General features: G+C 38.5%; 1 protein-coding gene across 1 annotated transcript in view; it reads right to left on the reverse strand.

Annotated features, from left to right (window-relative positions):
- CABCOCO1 (ciliary associated calcium binding coiled-coil 1) overlaps positions 1–19726 on the reverse strand; it is a 112245-nt gene that overhangs the window by 85527 nt on the left and 6992 nt on the right. The gene's annotated exons all lie outside the window — the stretch shown is intronic.

A 19726-nucleotide genomic window follows, 5' to 3' on the forward strand; every position in this document is an offset into this window, starting at 1 on the left:
CTAATGGATGGCAAGATGCCCACTGCAAATTCATATGCACCGTTATATACAGGAGACTAGAGTACTTGCATTGAACCCGAAAACCGTCTTTAATCACTGCCATTCAAGTGTACCTAAAAAGCTTTTGGTTCATGTGGGAAATGAGAAACAAATGTAAGTAGAGTATTTTGGCTCAACTGCTGTGATTGTCTGTTCCCGCATACCACAGCCATGATTCCTTTGGACCAGAGTATCTCCTGCACAAAAATGCAACTTTGCTCTTTCTAGAAAGTAGTCTCAGTGCTGCAGAAATAACTACAGTCCAGGTGAGGAATACCACTTATCACCACCCTGCAAACATAAATTTAAGGCAGAAGATAAGGAGAGAGACAAAAATGAATGAGCAGAACAAAAGAAATAGAAATAGTTTAGGGAACATTTCTGTTCAAGCTAGTATAGTACACGTCAAACACTTGCTTTCCCTCTCTCTTACATGTTTATGTATATTATATTATTTATTTATTTGCATGATATTGAAATTAAGCCTTGCATTATATTCTAATTTTGTTACTGTCACTATCAGGTATGTTACTGACTGCTAATTTCATATGTGTAATAAACTTTTTTTTCCCCAAAATCTCTCTGATTGCTTTTCTTTTTCTAATAAGAGACATGAGGTTTCTCTGCAAGCAGGGAAAGCAGAAGGAAAAGGTACACATAACAGCCAAAGCTGGCATATTAAGCTAGAAGGAATGCTGTTGTTCTCCACCAGTAAAATGCCTTACCTCCTTTTGTTAGTATAACAGTGCATCTAATGTTCAGCTGGGTCTTTGAATCAACTTAGCAGTAAGCAGTCCCCATTTATTGTATGATCATCAAAAGATTTTGATTTTTATCCTGGATACTTCATAAGGTATTGTATTTTTGTTTTTCTCTTAGTGCTGTCTCTTCATATTTATTATTTTTAATACCTTCGTTGCTAAAATTTTTCTGGATATTGAAGTTTAAATAATTGTTTAATAAAGTAGGCTTTATTATCTATTTATTTGCTTGTTTCCCCTAATATTGAGCTGAGTTTCCAAACTGTACACAGTTCCAAGGCCTTCAAGTTTCAGTTGTAGTGCACACATTAATCCTTGGGCCTTTTTTTTAAACTATGTTAAGACTTAGAATTTTCCCAATTCCTTGAAATCACAGAACTACATAAAACTGTACCCTAAAGGCATGGCTTAACACTGCGAGAAACAAATTATTTCCTGACTTCTCTTCTGAACTCTACTCCACAGAAGATAAAAAGCCCACAGCCCTCAAACGTAGTGACACACCTCAAACTGTCCTTACGGACAAGGGACTGAAGGATCTTCATTACCTTCACTGCTACTACTTTGGAAAGTCTGTTCCACCTCTTCCATTGAATGACTTTTCCCAGCTGCTTCTGGAAGGAGCTGGCTGAATTGAGCAGAGCAGCAGGGCCATGCTGGGGAGCAGTGCAATGCTGCCAGCCTGCCCAAAGCACACCTTGCCTGGCCAGCAGCCCCATGCTGGAACTAGCAAGTGGAGCTCAGGAGCTCAGCAGCAAATACAGCAGAGTACAGCTAGAGGATCTGGGCCAATTACAGGCTTGGAGAAGCACCTTACCAAGGAGAGGCAGGAACCAAGATCACTGCCTGGGTATGATGTAGGCTGGTGCTTGGCCTGCATGGAATTATCACATATCAGGATTTCCTCACAGCTTCCTCCTCAGTAACATATTGTTGGGACTAACTCACTTGTTGCGATTCATATATCACATACTTATCTCACCTGGCAGTAGTGCTTTTCTCCAGTTAGAACCAGTAAAGATCTTCTAGTGAAGACTTCCAGAACCATAACCATCGATGAGCTGCCAAAAACCGTTCCAAATATTGTTCTGTTCTGCATGAAGATGCCCTCTCTGCACTGCCTTTTTGTCTCAACTTCTCCACAAGCCTCTCATGATTTTGCTCATTTCATAGAGGCATGGTTTGTTTTTCAGCTTGGAATTTGGCTAGAAGTATGCTGAAGGCTATTCACCCACTGATGTGCTCTGAGAAAACTGACAGCATTTTTATTCCCACCAGAACTGGCCGCTTAGTTGGCTGTGCTTCATAATGAGTGATAGACTGAGCCACACGTTGCAACTCGCATTCCCCAGTGACTCAACATCAAGTCCTTCAGTCTCTTTTCAAAGCTTATAGAAAAAACAGCCATAAAAGCTGCACTGCATCAAGGGTCCCTCTAGGCCAAGATGAAAAGCAGATTCACATTTATCAATCCTTGAACAAGAAAACTATCAATCACTGAAAATGCTTAATGCAAAACAGCAAAGAATGTTTGCTAAAGGCAAATGGCACTGAGCACGGTTACTCAAGAATAAAGTCAAATACTGATTCTCTTGCAGATATGCACAACCTATACATGACATGGAGACACGCTGTCCTTTGATTAAACAAATCAATATCTATACATCATGCTGGCCCTTGTTGCAGTTTAACTCTCTCACCTGAGAAATCACAACTTTCTTGCTGCTTATGATTTGCAGGGGTACAGTGGGGATAGAGTTTGTCCTTGTGAAAATTAACTGTTTCCAAAATATTTTTCAGAAGACTAGTAATGCCAGCAAGCCTTATCGTGTTGCTCAAAGTAAGGAGTGATGACGTACTGTTGCATGGTATGCAGTGTAATTGTTATTGCTGGAACAGATAATGTGATTTTTGCCTTGCAAGCCAGGAAAGGCAGAACTAGCACTGCCTGCTTACATGCAGCAACCTACGTCCATAGAAGAGGCTGCCATATTAACTCTCACTAGCCAATTTTAATGGGATCAATTTGTACTGAAAAAAGAATTAATGATAAAAGGCAATTACTTAGCACTGCATGTGTGCAAGTATAAGAACTTTTAAAGGAAGGGAATAGAGTTGGTCTCCTCTAACAAGACATGGCCTGTACATAAAATGTAATCTCATTTGTTCTGTGGGGTGCCTAAGACATCTATTATAATGACATCCAATTACGGATTTCAGTTATTTCCTGCATTCAAAGAAACTAGCCTTTTATTGACTATTCCAATCTCCCAGAACAGGAAACTCAATATATTGCTAAAATTAAAGTCCACAGACAATTAGCATGAGTTATATTTACTTGGTAAATTATATTCTTCAGTTTTACGGTATGATGAAATTCTTTGAAATGTATCCTGTGTAACTAGAACACTATTTCAAGGATTCGCTCAAATTCCCACAAGATACATTGATAGCAAGCAATTGACAAATCTCTAAGAGATATTTCGTGAAAAAGAAGCATTTGACAAATTATTACAGGGAATACATCGGAAAGGGTACTATCATGAAACTAATTTGCTCAGTCAAGAAACACCACCAAGATAACTGATTTCTGATTTCTTCAACATATTCAAACATTGGCTGTAGCTCTTATTCTGCTTTAATGGCTATCCCTAGTATCTAAATATCCACAGCTCAAATGCAGGCACATGGCAGCGCAGTTCATGGGGAGAAGTCTATGGAAGCTAGAATGAGGGGAATTAGCTTAAAGTGAGAGCAGCTGCATTTCTGGTATTATAACTAAAGTAAAGTGAATGTGCATTGTTGAAGAAATATTTTTTAAAGACTTACTGGTTTCCTTTCTGATGATGGCAAAATGTCCAGTGGAAATACTGCAAGAATAGCTTTTATGGCAGAACTTTCAACCAAGTCTAACTGGTTGCAATTCTCATGAGAAAATCTACTCGAGACACTTCCTGCATTATGTTTAGAAGAATGGGAACTGAATTGGAATCAAGAGAGAATAAGACTTAATATTTAATGATTTGTGTAAATACAGAGAAGCAGGGAGAGAAAAGTGCCACACAGTGATCACTTGAATAGCTGTTTTTCCTCATTATTCACTCCCAACTAGGCCAACAGGGCAGGCAAAGAGAATGCTTACAAGAAGTTTTTGAAGCATCAGCTCCTGATGACATATATCCTTACATGGTTACATGGTTATGTAGTCAATTCATGTCAATCACTGCAGCTTACTTAATCAGTACTGCTATGATCAGCATCTGTTTGAAGGATTTCATGTTTGTTTCTGCTTTTAAGCAGCATCCCTAGCACTCATTCCTCTGTCTATAGCATGGTATCATCTTCATGTGAGTAAGAGTTACAGTGACAAGTCAGCCACCCTGACCAAAGCTATTTATAACTCACAGCACTGTGCAAATATAAGTCAGATCCAGGGTACATCAAAGTAACCAAGGAGATTCTCCCTAATTTTCATAGCTGCATTAAACATAAAATAGGTCTTCAATTGCTAAAGCTTGAAGTGAAAAAGTGAGGTCAATACAGGCAAGAAAGGCAGAAACCAAGCATACAGTCCCTGAGACTACTGAGAAGGAGAGGACAGGCACATATCCCCATTGTACAAATGATTCATTTAAAAACGCAAATTCAGTTTGTCTAATGTTTGATAAGGTGGTCAAGGAGAGGATTTTAACCTGTCAAGAATTCCTGGCCTTTAAGCTGGGAGATAAGGAAATGTCAGCAAGTGAGACATCAAATATTCTTACATTTTTGAGCATGAACATCATTAGGTGTTTCACAATTTTCATTGCTCTTTGCTGAAATTGAGAAACTGGCCACATGTATAATCACAGAAAAAGCAATCCAGAGGAATTTCTGATAAGTATTGCATTTCATTTACACCATGTTATAAGGCCATCTCTTCTCCCATGGCTGTCAGGCTTCACGCTGGATTCAGTTTGTATCTCCATGGTTTATATGCCCCAAGTCTAAGCTCTGGGTAAAATATCTGAATTCAGATTGATTTATATAACTGTCTTATGAAATATAATTGAAATTTGTGCACATACACTAGTGAAACACAGTAAGCACTGGAAGTAAGCATCATATGGGCCTTCATATGTTATAAGATGCAATAAGAAGAATTAATTATGAATATGAGTTCATTACAGTGGACCTGCTTTGCCACATACTCTCAGATGATGAATACTGAAGGTACACAGACACTTGCGCAGGGCAGCTATAGGGAAGGGGAAATGGTTTGAATATCATGGCTGCTTTAGCCTGACTTCAACTGCCCCGTGATAGCGACTGCATAGAAATGTCTCATTGCTCTTAATGTCTTCTTAAACCTAAGCTAAGGTTTGAAAAAAAAGCAGATGTACTCCAGAATCTACTGCTCTCACTGCCAAGCAAGGCCCCGCAGGCACAACTTCCCTTGCCTGCCCTCCTGCCAGCCCCATCTCCAGGTGCTCAGAAGCCCAGCACTCCAAACGAGGGGGCACTACAAAGGGACGCACAAAGCTGGCCTCACCAGAGGCTCTTGGCAGGAATTTCCACAGCATCATAGCAAGAGAAATGCTTGTGATGCTTAGGACAAAGACTATATGGACATAATAAATGAGCAAAAAGTTGAGAACATTTCTGGTGGTAGGTTAGAGTTAAGTGGTAGCTATGCATTTGCTGCTGCTCTGCTGTTGTCTCTTGATGGAACTAAATAGGCCAGGCAATATTTATTAGCACTGCACATTCAGCAACAACATGATAAATTCTGTAGCTCTGACTTACAAGTATGGTTTCTCTAGCAATCTGAACAGTTATCTGAAAGGGATTCTTCCTTACAGCACTGATGATCAGGGGATGAGGAGTCTTTCAGCCATGCCTTCTCCATTTTCGTTTCTGAGGCATGTAAAAAATACTAGCTCTTTTTTTTCCCCTTTGCTGGCTGATTCACAATTTTTTTTTTTTTTTAATTTCAACTTTGTTAAATCTTAATTTTTGGCAGTTTTCACGAGCTGCACTTCAGAGTTATTCCATCCGTGCAGTGACTTCATCTCAGAGCAGCCAAGATAAACAATTCTAGCCATTTCATAGCATTTCATGTATCTCTTGATAATTTCCAGACTTTCCTTTATTTCTTATGAATCTGGTTATCAAGAGTATTATGCATTTCAGTGATTTGCTGTTGTTTCATTCAACAGCTGTCATGACGTCTTTTCCAATTTAAGATTTTCCAATTTATATTAAAACTGCAAAGCCTCTGATTACACAGAACTACACATACTCCTGAATTGGCAAAATTTAAGATTTACTCCAGCCTTCAGTTAATACAAAAAAAGATTTAAGTGACATAATTTATTGGTCCATTAATGAGCATTCTACTTTAGTCACCTTTTCAGAATGTCTAAGAACCATGGAAATACAGTTTTTTTGCTAAAAATGAGAGAATAAAACATCCATTTTGTTTACACACCCATAGGATGACAGTTCTTTGTATAGTAAATGTATACACTGAGAGAGAAGCAAAACAATTCTGTTCCATAAAACAGGAACAAACAGATGAGTTTATTCAATAAGGTTATATATTTTTGCTAATGTCACAGATCAGTCTTTTTGGATTATTAGGTTACCTATACTCAGCAATTGAAAAAAAGGGAAAAAAAGCCACTAATTTAGACTCTTTGCCCTAGGATTTAAAAGCCTGAGTTTAGGACCCACTTTGAAAAATAAATAAAATCAAGCTAAAAATAATATCCTGTTATAGAGCTCATGCTCTTCAAGTCTCCCTGACACTTTGATAAGTTTTAGAACAGATTCTATAAGCAAAGGACAAAAAAAATCCGACCGATGCTGAGTACATTAGCATAATTTATATATTCATAAAAGCTGACAGACACATTTCTAATAATCTTTAAAATAAAAGTAATAATGGAGCTAGTCAGCAATTTACCACTGGCAATTAATCATTCTCACAATATTCACAACATTTAGTTTCCTTCTTGTTATTCTAAGAAATAATGATTAATTGATGAAATTTTAGTAAATGCACTAATAGCAGGTGCTCCTAATTGCAAAGTCTCAGGGATAATTTGGTATGAGCTACTTTCTGCTAATTTGTACAGCATTAGTCATAACAGTCTGTAATTTTACTTTTAGAACAACTTTTTCCTATAGTCACTGTAATCTAATTAAGAATTTTAACTGCTTATTTGTATGGAGAACATTGATGAATTGTAAAATGTGAAAGCCTGATTACCATAAAAGATTTAAGAAGAGGTCCTTAAAAGTACACCCTCACCAATTAAAAGCCCTTGCTAATTAAAACAGAGCTATCTCTGGAAGCAAAGTGCTTGTGATAACATTTATCCTAACCTCATATCACTTGAAATCTAATACCGTTGTTTGTATCCCCCATCTTTTCAGAAATTTCCTTTTAGCAGCAAGTACTTCTCCCAGAGGATGGACAAAGTGAGTGGAAAAGCCTCATTCAGCTACCTGCTATCCATTTCTGCATTTGCTCTGCACTCAGAAGTCTCACTGAACAAATGAACTCCAACTTCTGAACAAGCAATTGTTAGCAAACTAGACAAACAAGTACTTACCACAGGCAGAAAGCGGAACAATGGATTTTTTTTATTCAATTGGTCTTTGAATGGATCAGCTCTCTGTGATCTTGTTCTTTAAAGAAAAGTCTTTATTTCCAATTACTACGTAAACCATTTAACATTGTCTTCTTTGAACACTGTGGTATATATTAGGAATTACTATATTTTAATATGCACCATCTGAAGAGGGTATCTGAAACTTTGCACCAGTAGCACCAGAGCTCATAGCCATGAGTAGCAAACATGTTGGGAAATCCACCTCAGAGCTCCTGCCTCCCTTTCCAAACCATCTTCCTTTCCCTACTAGTCTCCTTGCCTTAGATTCCTCCTTGGTCCTCACATTAGGCATTTGAAAGTCTGGTTAGGTATGTGATACTTAGAGACAGAAATAAAGTTATAGCAAATACGATTTATATGCATGAAAATATGGCAACACAGGGTAAAATAAACCAGCAGAACAGTCCTAACTGCTGACAGTATAAGCCAGGGGAACAAAAGCTTTACATGGCTGAGTGCCACACACTACGCACAGAGATCTTGGAGCCATGTTGGGAATACAGCAAGAGAGGAGTCACAGCGTTCTCCAATCCCACAGCTTCACTGAAGGAGGGAGCTAAGCTTGAGGTGTAGTAGAAGCCCAGGGACATCAGCCATAGTGCCTTGCTTGCTCCTTGCTCCTACACTACACTACCAGCAGTCCCTGAAGCAGCACCATCCTCCAGGACTGCTGGGTGATCCTCCTTCCTGGACTACCTACAGGCTGTCATAGGCTGACTATGTGGAACATCCCTTGATCACCATGAATGCAGTAACAGGACAAAATCAAAACACCTAGCAAACAAGTCCTTTTTTCACTGCCATATCACAGAAGATTAGCTCTACCTACAAAGAGCAAATTAGAACAACAAACCCTGTACGACTAAAAGAATCACAGAATTGTAGGGGTTGGAAGGGACCTCTAGAGATCATCGAGACCAACCTCCCTGCCAAAGCAGGTTCCCTACACCAGGTCACACAGGTAGGCATCCAGGCAGGTCTTGAACATCTCCAGAGAAGGAGACTCCACCACCTCCCTGGGCAGCCTGTTCCAGTGCTCCGTCACCCTCACTGTAAAGAAGTTCTTGCACACATTCGTGTGAAACTTCCTATGCTGCAGCTTATGTCCATTAAAAACAGGCAGATTTTCACAAAATATCTGACCTGCTCCAGTGCCTACTGGATTTGAGAGAAGTTCAAGTCTCTTCCACGGTACTGGATAAGTTCCTATCTTCCCAAAACATGAGCATGAGTTGTTATCTCAAAAACACTTGCTTCATATTCTGAATTTTCTTAAAGAACTTTCCAGACAAGTTTGGTGGGTGCACTCTGCACTACTGGATGTCCCATTGGCGTGTAAGCTCTCTTCTCTCATGGAAGAGAGCCACAGCTCTCTCCAACTCCTACATTGTCGAAGTAGGCTGTGGTATTTGATATAAAAAAAAGATGTTGTGAGGCATGCAAAATGGCATGCTATGCATCTTTAACCAAAATGACAATCCAAACTCACTAGCTAGTGGCTAAACCATCATCTTTTGCAAGGCTTTAGGAAAGAGAGATCCATTATGCTGAATTTAAGAACTGTTGATCTTAGAACGGGAACTTCCCTTCATGATGCTGAGGATCTTACCCGTTTTTGCATTTATCTTGTCTATAATAAACTCAAGCCTGGATACTGGCAGCTGATCATAAGACTTGGTAAAAATTAGAAGCTCTAAGCTTCCCTCTGACAGTGGTCAAGCTAAGTGCACAATATCTACAATTTGACATCTAAAGCCAGTGTTTAAGCAAGGAGCCTCAGTTTAGCTTTTGTAGAATAGCTCAATAAATACCCTGGAGTAGTACTTCAGCTTAATGTTTGTTTCCTTACATTGTAGTTACCAAAATAGATACATACACAATACAGATCCACTAGCATCTTTATCATCATAGCAAATGGGCCAGAGGAGGAAAGAGGAGTCTTGCTTCCCTCCATAGCTCTTTGAATTTCCTATCCCTGTGTACACACACACTTCTCATTCCTCACCATTAAGGACAGGATTTAAAATTTCCTTGAACATAATTACTTACTGGCATTGAACATCTAGTACTAAAGCACACTGAGATTTTCACATGGCCTGAAAGTAAATGTCCACTTAGTGGCTGAAAGCAGGCAATTAACTTTTCTTTAAATACCAATGTAATCTCCAATTGCACTATTCTAAAACTGTTCTTTTGCCATAAACATCTATGCCATGTAGCATCCAAGTGCCTTCCAGTGGTGTAAGAAGAAACCATGACTAACATCTGTCATGTGTCATTAGTACTCTCGTCCCTCAAGAGGAGAAACATATGCAGTGAAGCGTTTTGTTTTGGTAGGAAATTAGAAGAAAAACTGTGTTCAGCTACTTGTTTATCTTAGAGGAATGAAGATCAAAAAGATGTATTTTGCAGTTGGAGCAGGATATGATAGCTGTGAGGGCCCTAGTTCTTGGTGAAAATTTTTCATGGTCTTACACTGCCCTCTTTGGAAAGTCTGAGTTGTGGCATAGGCTTTCATTAATTATAAAAAATTCCATTAGGACTAAAGAGAAAATTTCCAATCATGGTGGTCTCCACTGCCCTTTAGCAGGCCTTGACATAAGCCATGGGTCTCTGAGGAGATGGGCTGAGAAGCTGAACTTGAATCGGTCCCAAATCCAAATCAGCACACTAGAGAATTCAGGCTTAATGTGCCCAGGGAGCTCATGGAGGTGAGGAGACTCCTGTGGTGTTTGGAGATTTTGAGATGCACAAAGGAAGGTAATACTGAGCTTCCTTACCAGACTGTTTCATCTCTGGGGTATCTACAAAGCCCTCAACAGCTAACAGGTTTTATTGCCACCTTGCTTAAATTTAGCTTCTACCTTCTATTTTTCAACCATAAACTAACTGTGCCACATGACAGTAGAACAGCATGGTACTGGGACAGTGTTTGACTTATGGAAGAAAAGACAGCTAATTTATGTGTCACCTTCACTGCACAGCCTCGTCCTGTCCTCTGGAGGAGGCAACAGCTGGACTAAACCAGGAATGGAAAGAGTTTACTCTAATTGGAGGTACTATACTTGTCCTAACAGAAGTATTAAAATACATTTAAGTACCTTCAAAGAGGAACCTCTTTAATTTCTTTGAAGCAGCTGTGTTTAAAGCAATTGATAATTTTTAAGGCTAATTATTTTGACTAATGCTATTTTCCATACTCCATGAAATGTCCATTACTTAATCTACTTTACGGTGTCATCTCCTCTCTTACCAATTTTATTTGGGTAAACACATAGGTATGGTGAATAAATACATTGCTCTTAAAAGAACAAGAAATAAAAAGGTAATCCTCTTTGTGAAATATGATGTTAATGCAAATGAAGAGGTAAAAAGCATAAAAAGTAAGAGTGGGCAGGTGCATAATTTCTTCCTCCCAAATACAAATGCAGTGACTGATTGAAAGGAAGTCAGGTCTCATTCTACTGAGAACGAAGATGGGAAAGGATGAGATTAAGGGCCAATGGGAACCTGTGGCAAAGCTGCTGGCAAAAACAAAATAAAAGAAAAAAATCCACACCATATCTAAGTTTGTGAAACATCTCTGTTTCCACTAAATCAGTAATCCCATCACTTCTCTATTTCCCTTAGTTAAATGCCTTAAAAATACAAAAGGCAGAAATGGGAACTTCAGATGAAGAATAAGTAAGGCTGGTTTCTCAATTTTATTTCTTGATTTTACTTGACACTTTGATTGTAAACATATTTATCTAAAGCATTACGCAGCTCTGACTTTAGTTCCCAAATGCCTCATTCCTTAAATGCTTAGTTTTATAGTCTTGGTATATAGGACTTCAAAACTGTGGATTTTGCCAAGAAAGGCCGACAGTTCATCCACATCCTCCACCGTGCATAGTATGACTCTTCAGGATTGTGCACAATATACTGTATTTATTGCTAAATATATTACCCCATGCTTCAGTACTGACATCATCTGGAACGATGCTGCCCTCTTTCACCCCATGCTACATATGTAACTCTGCCCATCAACACCTCCAATACAGTCTCAATTCTGCTTTATCTGAATGCTCACCCATGTCTTCCTTTTCTGTTTTGTCAGGCTCATGAGCCGACTGTTGCTCTAAGTTCAAGAATGCATACCCAACCACCATGCTGGAAGACTGACACCTTGGGCATTTCAAGAGTCTAGCCTCGGTTGTCCAAGCTCACTTTTTGCTTTACAAATGCCCTTTTCAGCCTATAGCAAATTGTGCCTGTTTTGGTGCTTCTAATTCATCTACGACTCACTTGCTGTGACATGCTAACACCATGCAACTTCTACATCTGGTACCACTAAATTCTCCCTTGACTTCTCAGAGCCTGTAACATTAGACAGGAAATGCATTCACCTTTGCATCTTATTTCAAATCACAGCCCCTCTACCCTTTAGTGCTGTGAATGAGCAATCTGCAGTGAAAAGCATTTGGGGATATAGTTTCCTTAAACACACTGTACACACTAAAATGGTGTCACTTTACATTGGAGAATGGGGAGGCATCAGTGCACTGCTCTGACATCAGTCTTAATAAAACCAGAAAGCTGTTAATGTAAAATGACAGAACATGAAACAGAACTTACATCTAAATGTAAGTACTGGTACAGTCTGCATTACACAGTCCAAAAAAAGTAATAAGCATTGATAAATGATTACAACACAAAAAACCACTGTAGGTTGGTGGTGTTCTCTTTTTGGTGGAAGTTTCTCCATTGTAAGGTGTGTTATATTTGAGAGCCATTGATTTTGTTTGTGCATGGCAGTTTACAGGCTTGTAGCTAATGACTGCCATCATACAAACACATGACAATCAAGAAAAAATATCTGCCAAGCCCCAAAGATGAGTTAGTCAGTAAAATATGTACTGAAGTTTATGCAGAAACTGGATCAGGCTAAAAGTATATCTCTGCTATAGTATCAGTATTACAGAACATGGACATCATTTACATACATGATATTTCCTCAAGATACACCAAATCACAGTTTACATATCATATGCTCATATGCCATTCATTCTCATACTACTGCTTTAGTTTTGGCATACTGATTTCAGCTTCCAGTTCTGCTCCACCAGTTCTCCCTGCTCAGCACTCCTGTGCATCTGCCACACCTGAGTAAGCGCTACCTACCTGACTTCCACACCAGTCGCAGCAATTAAGGGTCACAGAAAATGTAACATGCCTGGCTACAAAGGTGTGGAGTCAGATCCTCGCTCCAGTGAATTAAAGATTTTTCCATTCTCAGAGTTGCAAAGCTCTCTTCTATCACATTTAGACATGTACTTTCCGAGTCCAAGATTTCCCAGTATTTAAGAAATGTACTAAAATTTCCTGACTCACTACAGGAATGAAAGAATTGGCAATGTGTCTTCAGTTCATAGAGTGCTATAAATCAGAAGCCTGATCTGGGCATTTTGTGTTGCATTTCAAATTAATGTGCCTTACTATATAATTTATACTACCTCTGTGCAATAAAAGTAGTTTTGCACAGACTCAGCAGGCTTCTGATGTCCTTTCTTACCTTCTCTTTCTCTGGTATCCTTTTAAATACACACACACACACATACACAATATAACCTAACAAATCAAATAGAATAAACAAAGTAAATAACACAGAAATATCTGTAATTAGTAAAGCAAGGTTTTTCTGGTATAACTGTAACTATGTCTCATTTTCATAGGACTCTAAAGATGGACTTCAGCCCCAAGATCTACATTTTAGTAGTTTATTCTAGGAGATTGTGTTTTCATTCAGTGCAACCGAAACACTGGAAGTTCCTCCCATGAAAAATATGTGAACACGTTACCTCTTCCCTTCTCAAATCCCCCAGCAAGCATATGAAAACTGCACTGTCTGTCTTTAGGATGCTGAAATGGACTTTCAAGTAGAGAACAAACAGAATCCTACGTCTCCTTTTCTAGAAATGCCTCCATTTTCTGATTCAGTTGCAAAGAGAACAAGTTTTCTAAAAATATGATTTCTGGGCAAACTTTGACTTCTACAGAGTTAACGTTAATACTAAACATTAGTTTAGCAAACTAATGTTTAACTAATGTTTACTAAACTACTTAACATTATTAACTAAATGAGTAGATCCTGATCACGTTTCTAGAACAGCAGCTCCACAGCTCCTAGTCAGCACAGATACCAGACAGTATTAATCAGACAAGATGTTTTAAAGATCACCTTCCCCCATTCACACTGTTACCAGAGGCAATGGTACAAAACAAAACAACAATGAGAAAGAAGACTATTGGTTTTGTCCTCTACCTAACATTCAGTATGGTGGACACTGTGATGAAGACCTAAACTTTCATCTGAAAGAATTTTAGGGTAAAGCCAAACACATATCAGCAACACACTTTTCCTTTTGTCTTCTCATTCACGCCCTGCTGTGCTGTTACTAGTATGTACTAAACAGAAAAACATCACCAGAGAATAACTCCAAAACCTTGCATTATTATTTTTGTCAGAAGCTGAAGATTCTCCTGTCGAGTAAGATTTTGCTATTTCAGGTACAGTTTATCAGACTCAGCACATTCGTAAGAGCTAGTAGCCATTCACTGGGATCATTAGTGTGGCTTTCTTCTATGCTAGCTTTCTTGTGTCTGACTTTTCCCATCAGCAATACTCAGAATTGACTTCTGACTTCAAGGCAGGTTAAAGATCATTGGGAACATCCTGTGACATTGCCGAGTCTAAACTCCTAAATATATTTGTGCATGCTTATTACACCATATAAGTTCTTTTTGTTCAAGTCTCTCAAGTCATTATGTTTACTAGGACCAGCATAGACAGATGTCTCAAATAAGGGATGTGGCAAGTCAAGGGGATAAAGTACTCAAGAGGAGGCAACAGATGACATTATTTATAAATAAGCTGCCATCGTTAGCCATACAGTGGGGATGATCAGAAACAATGATCACTCATTTTTTGATACTGTCAGACAACTTGACAATATTGTTTTATTCTATGAAAGAAAAAAGTCAAAAATCTCTGTGGGTATCAGATAGATATTAATAACTTATGGGTAAACATCACAGAAAAAAAAATAAATCTGGCACTCAGCCTCACTTTTTGCCAGGAAAGCAAATGATTGAGCAGATGGTTTGTTCAGAAACTGCAGCCTTTGGGAAGAAGCATGTTTGTAAAACTGAGTATATTTTGTGACCGCAATGTGGAAATTCTTGTCCTTGGGAAGATTTCCCTGATTACAAGAGGGCAGAGAAGACAGTGCAGTATTTCAATTCCAATAGTGTGGTTAGTCATACTTCTTTCTTTTTTAGTTTTCCAAGTCTGTGGCAGTCAAGAGAAGAATTAATTAAGCATCTTGACAGCCTTATGGAAGAGAAAGACCAGTGTCATTTCATTTTTGCTGCAGTGATGGTGAATCTGATTAGCAGATTGCAACTGAGGTATTTTTTTTCTTTTTTTTTTCTTTTTTTTTGTGGACGCGAGAGTTGTATCCTTTATATGTTCCCCTCCTCTTGTTTGCATTCATGCAATAAATCCCCAGTCTGCCAACTTGCATTTTGCAGTACAGTCCAGACTTCCAGTTCTTTTCAACATGGAGAACAAAAAAAAAATCTGAACAAACAAGCTTACAGAAATATGAAGGAATTATGTAGGCAGCTTCAGTACTATTTATCAAACACTATGCAAATGTTATGGGGTAGACTACATATATACATACTAAATGTACACACATGTACATATACATACTCTGATATATACATACACACACACGCAGATCATGATCAAACCCCAATATTCTCAGGGAGGAAAATAGTTCATTATGACCATAGCCAAGTACCAGTGTTTAACTGTTCCAACTGCCAATGGTAAAGGCCTACACACAACCTTCATATCATGGAAAATACCAAAAAAGATCATCCATGACGCTATTTCTTAAGCACAGATGTGCAATGTTCCACCATAACTCCCTCAACGAGATGAAGCCTGACTTTGTAAGAGGCTTCTTTCCATCAGAACTGATTCATCCAGCACTAACATTATAGTGGTGTTTACATATTCGATATTTTGCCAACTGTTGCAAACTTTTTTGCTTATGGTATGAGTTGATCAGAGGCATATGACTGCAATTAGCAAGAAACCATGCCCAGAGCAGTCAAACTGCACTGAGACACTGGGTCTATGCACTTGATCTCATACCTGTTAGCTCCAACTTTACGCCATAATAATCACTTGTACAACTATCCTGGGAGCTTCACCATGGGGACAAAGGACTTGCTTGTAACATACTAAGAAGAGTGTAAATAGTGTAAATAAAAGCAGTCTCATTAGTTTTTTTCTTACAAACTTATCTTGGCTGGCTGTCTTACAAAGCCTAAGATATTCTGTCTTTGTGCCTAATGTTCCATCTGGGAAAGGAGCTGGTATTTTCACTAGCAATATCTTCACCAGGAACATCTGCCCTGCCACCATTTTATTCATCCTGAATCATCACGATTCATATACTAGAAAGCACAAGAGAGAATGATTTAAAAGATCATTCAAAGGATTCCTAGCCAAACAAAATTGTTGGAAAATGTTCCCCTTTATCAAGAACAAATACCATAGTTTTTCTGTGTTTGTAATTTCAACCATGGATGAAATAGTTCCTGCAGAAAAGGGTTGCTTCTATTCTTCTTTGAAATATGCACTGCTACAGAACTCCTTTGAGTTCTCAGAAATAAAATCCAAACCATGCAAAGAATTTCAAATACTAATAAAATAAATGAAACTTTCTTTTCTTTTAGTCCTTTAGGGAAAAATAGAGTCCTTCCAGAGTGCTTTTTTCCAAACCATAAAACCAACAGAAAAGATATATCAGCTGTGAACAGCTGTAAACTACTCATATCTTTCCCTTAGTTTTAAAAAGGGGAAAAATGAATCTCTCTGTGCCATACTTTGGGGCTGATGAGCTTTGATTCCATGGAGCTCTGCCAGCATGCACCACCTGACGCTGTGGCTGGGGACAGAGTATTCATCATAGACCCATGCCCATGTAATAAGTACTTTCACCTTTCTTTCTAAAAGACTGGATTTTCAGTCTAGGATGTTCTTTCACATACCTCTTTTCCTCTGAACAGAGACAGGATGGCTTGCTAAATTGGAGTGAGGAAAATATTCCTTCAAAGGCAAAAAAAAAAAAAAAAAAAAAAAAAAGGAATGGAGGCAAGGAAAACACTTGTAAGAAAGAAGAAAAAGAGTGTATGGTGTTCATGAAGCCATAAATTTGAAAATTCAATGAAAGAAAGCCATCAGAGGTGCATCCTTTTTGATTATTATAACTGAGAGTGCAAAGTTCTTTGTAAATGTATTATGATTTCTGTACCACAATAACAGATAGAGAAAGATACAGAAAGATTTCCCTCCACCATCTATCAAGCTGCACTGTTGTTTTTTTTTTTTATCAAGTAGCTCCTGTTGAGCTCATCTAATTGATGAACATTCTTATCAGCTAGCAAATATGAATGACTTATGGGGATAATATTTCAATATATAATGGCACTTCTAATCTTGGATTCTTTTAAGATGTGTGTTATTAAATATTAAATATCAAAGCTGTAAATTATTGTAGCAGCTTTATACAACTAAATTAAATTCAAACAAAACCTAATTTCCTTAATCATTGACTGTAATCCTCCAGGAACATATGCTATTAACTCAGCTACAAATGGCATAGAAACTGTATGACTTCAGTTATTTTATATCAAATTCTAATCCAGGGCAGAGTCTTCAGTATATCTCCTGCAGGGGTTTTAATGCTTTTACAGTCATATTGGCTCTTTACCGGAGAGCTAATCTCTTTATATTGTTTTTTCACTCCTTTATCCATTTCCTTCACACCCTTACTAATCTAGCTAGTACTTTCTAGCACATCTCTTGTTTTGAAAGATTTGCCTCTCCCCATGTTGCAAGAGTCAGGTTTTCCTTTCCAAAACTGGACTAATTTTTTGTTTCACATGTAAAACTGAATCATTCCCATTTGTTTCAACATGGCTGTTAACTGCCACATGCTGTGATCTCTTTATAAGGCTGGCATAACTTCCTCAAAGACATGAGACAAGGATTAGATCATACAGAAATAAACCTTAGAGCCATAGGAGGTAAGACTGAGAAATCTCTAGAGCTCTTCCAGTCAGCCCTCTGCCCCAAAGTGTGATCAACTAAACTGCTGATATTCCTGATGTATGGGTCCCTGATCCGTGTTCAAGTGTCTTTCATAATGGAGATTCAAGATCTCTGTGCAATCTGTTTCAGGTCTTCCGTGTCCCTCCTAGCAGGAAAAATCTCAAGACACCTAATGGTAATCTTTCTTGCTGCTTAAGCCTTCTGCATTCTCCCCTCTGGGACTTGGGCTATTGCTGGCCTCCCTGCAGCAGCTCATTTGGCCACTTCTATCTCTTCTCAGTTTTCTCTTCTCTAGACTGAATCACAGTACTCCATTTTAACTTTCTCAGCAGTATTTCTTCTCAAAGGTAGCCTTCAATGGACTCCCAAATCAGCTGTTCCACAAAACAACTACTGAGACGTCTAAAAGTCTATTCTCTGTCATGACTGGATGTAATTATTGCCCTTTCTAAACAGTCATCTACAGATGACTCACATTATTCTAACTTTCTCCTTTTACACAGCCCTCTGTTGCCAGCATGGCCCACTGGTCAGATAGACAAATGTAATACAAAGTCAGTATTAACTTCCTTCTTTTGTTTGGCACTTCCACCCATGTGAGGACTGGATTGTCCATTGATGGGCTTATCTGGTAAAACAAACTCTAAGATATCTTTAAACACACAGCATTACTGACCTACCAACAAATCTCACTGCATCTTTCCTGAGTACATGCTGTCGTGGGACTGACCTATCCAACTGATCATCTTTTCAAGTTTATGATGTGTCTGTGACGTTAGAATTTCCATGAACAATTAGAATGTGTTGCCCTCATGTCATTTCTTAGTCATCAAGCTCTCACAGAGGAGTTTAAATTATCTCAGTTCTGTCTGTTCCCTGTTTCATTTTCAGTTACGTTTGAGCTTAACACCAGCAGAAGAGCTATGAACCTATAGCCCTCACAACACCATATGGGTGGCTGTTGGCCGGTGATTATCAGTGGTAAGCTCTTGATTTTGCTCTGAGTACAAGGAATATGATTCTGTTGTTTCAAAAAGGTACACTGCACAGCCCATTTATTCACTCAGGCATTTCCTGAGTGAGAAACCTATAGTGAGTGAAGGACCTTTGGTCTTCCTTTTTCTGGGCAGGGTTATTTTTCATGATTCTACTCTCCTATATCCTTCAGCCCCATGGATATTGGCTGGATGGCATTGGTGGGAGCAGTTTGTAGAGAAGTGGCTTGGCTTCACTATGAGAAACCTCTGAGGAAAATTTCATCTTAGAAGGGTCACAACTTTCAGACAAACATCTCCTTATCTTTAAAGTAGAACAATGCTTTTAAATAAGTGAGGAAGTTAGGCCTTTGGAGGGTCATAGTAGGTTCCGTGTCTTCCAATCTGCTTTGGTATTTTACAATAGCATATCTCAACTTCAGTGCTTTGGCAGGAAACATACACAAAAACGGAGCAGGTAACAATTCTCATCCAGGTGACATTTCAGTTTCAGAAGTGTAAATTCAAATAAAAATGGAACTACCATAAGAAATGTCGAGGCAACTCTTACCGTACTCTGTAAGTTACAAACCATTGCTGCAGAAGGTACTAAAGCTCATTCCAAAGGTATCTGACTTAACAGTCAAACTCAAATGTGCCTTTTGTGTCTGACTCTATTGGCTTATTGGGTAACACTGGTGTTAGCCCAGATTTCAGTCTGATTTATGGAATTCCTCACACTTGGGCTGCTTCTTCATCCTGAAGCAGGTTGAAGATTATTCAGTACATTAGTTAAATTAAAGCCAATGCTAGTTAAAAAAGCTAAGCAGTGCTGAAATTTAATCAATCAGTCGGCTCAACACTAATCTCCACACCCATGTGTCTGCACACAGGGATTCCAATATTGAAATACATAGCCTCTGCTTCCTGTATTGCACTGTTAAATGAATGATTTCAAAAGTTTCCAAATATGAAGTAAAGCTTTTGTGGGGAGGGGAGAGTAAGGAGGTTTTTGCAGCATCAGCAATGCAGTGGAAGTTTTAGCAAGGAAGATTCACATTAATAGTGTTTCTTACATTTTGTCTCTTTGCTGGAAATATAGGAAATAAGAACAGAGCTGGG

The sequence above is a fragment of the Tympanuchus pallidicinctus genome, unplaced genomic scaffold (assembly GCF_026119805.1).
Source record: "Tympanuchus pallidicinctus isolate F22 unplaced genomic scaffold, pur_lepc_1.0 scaffold16, whole genome shotgun sequence".
NCBI classification, from domain to species: domain Eukaryota; kingdom Metazoa; phylum Chordata; class Aves; order Galliformes; family Phasianidae; genus Tympanuchus; species Tympanuchus pallidicinctus.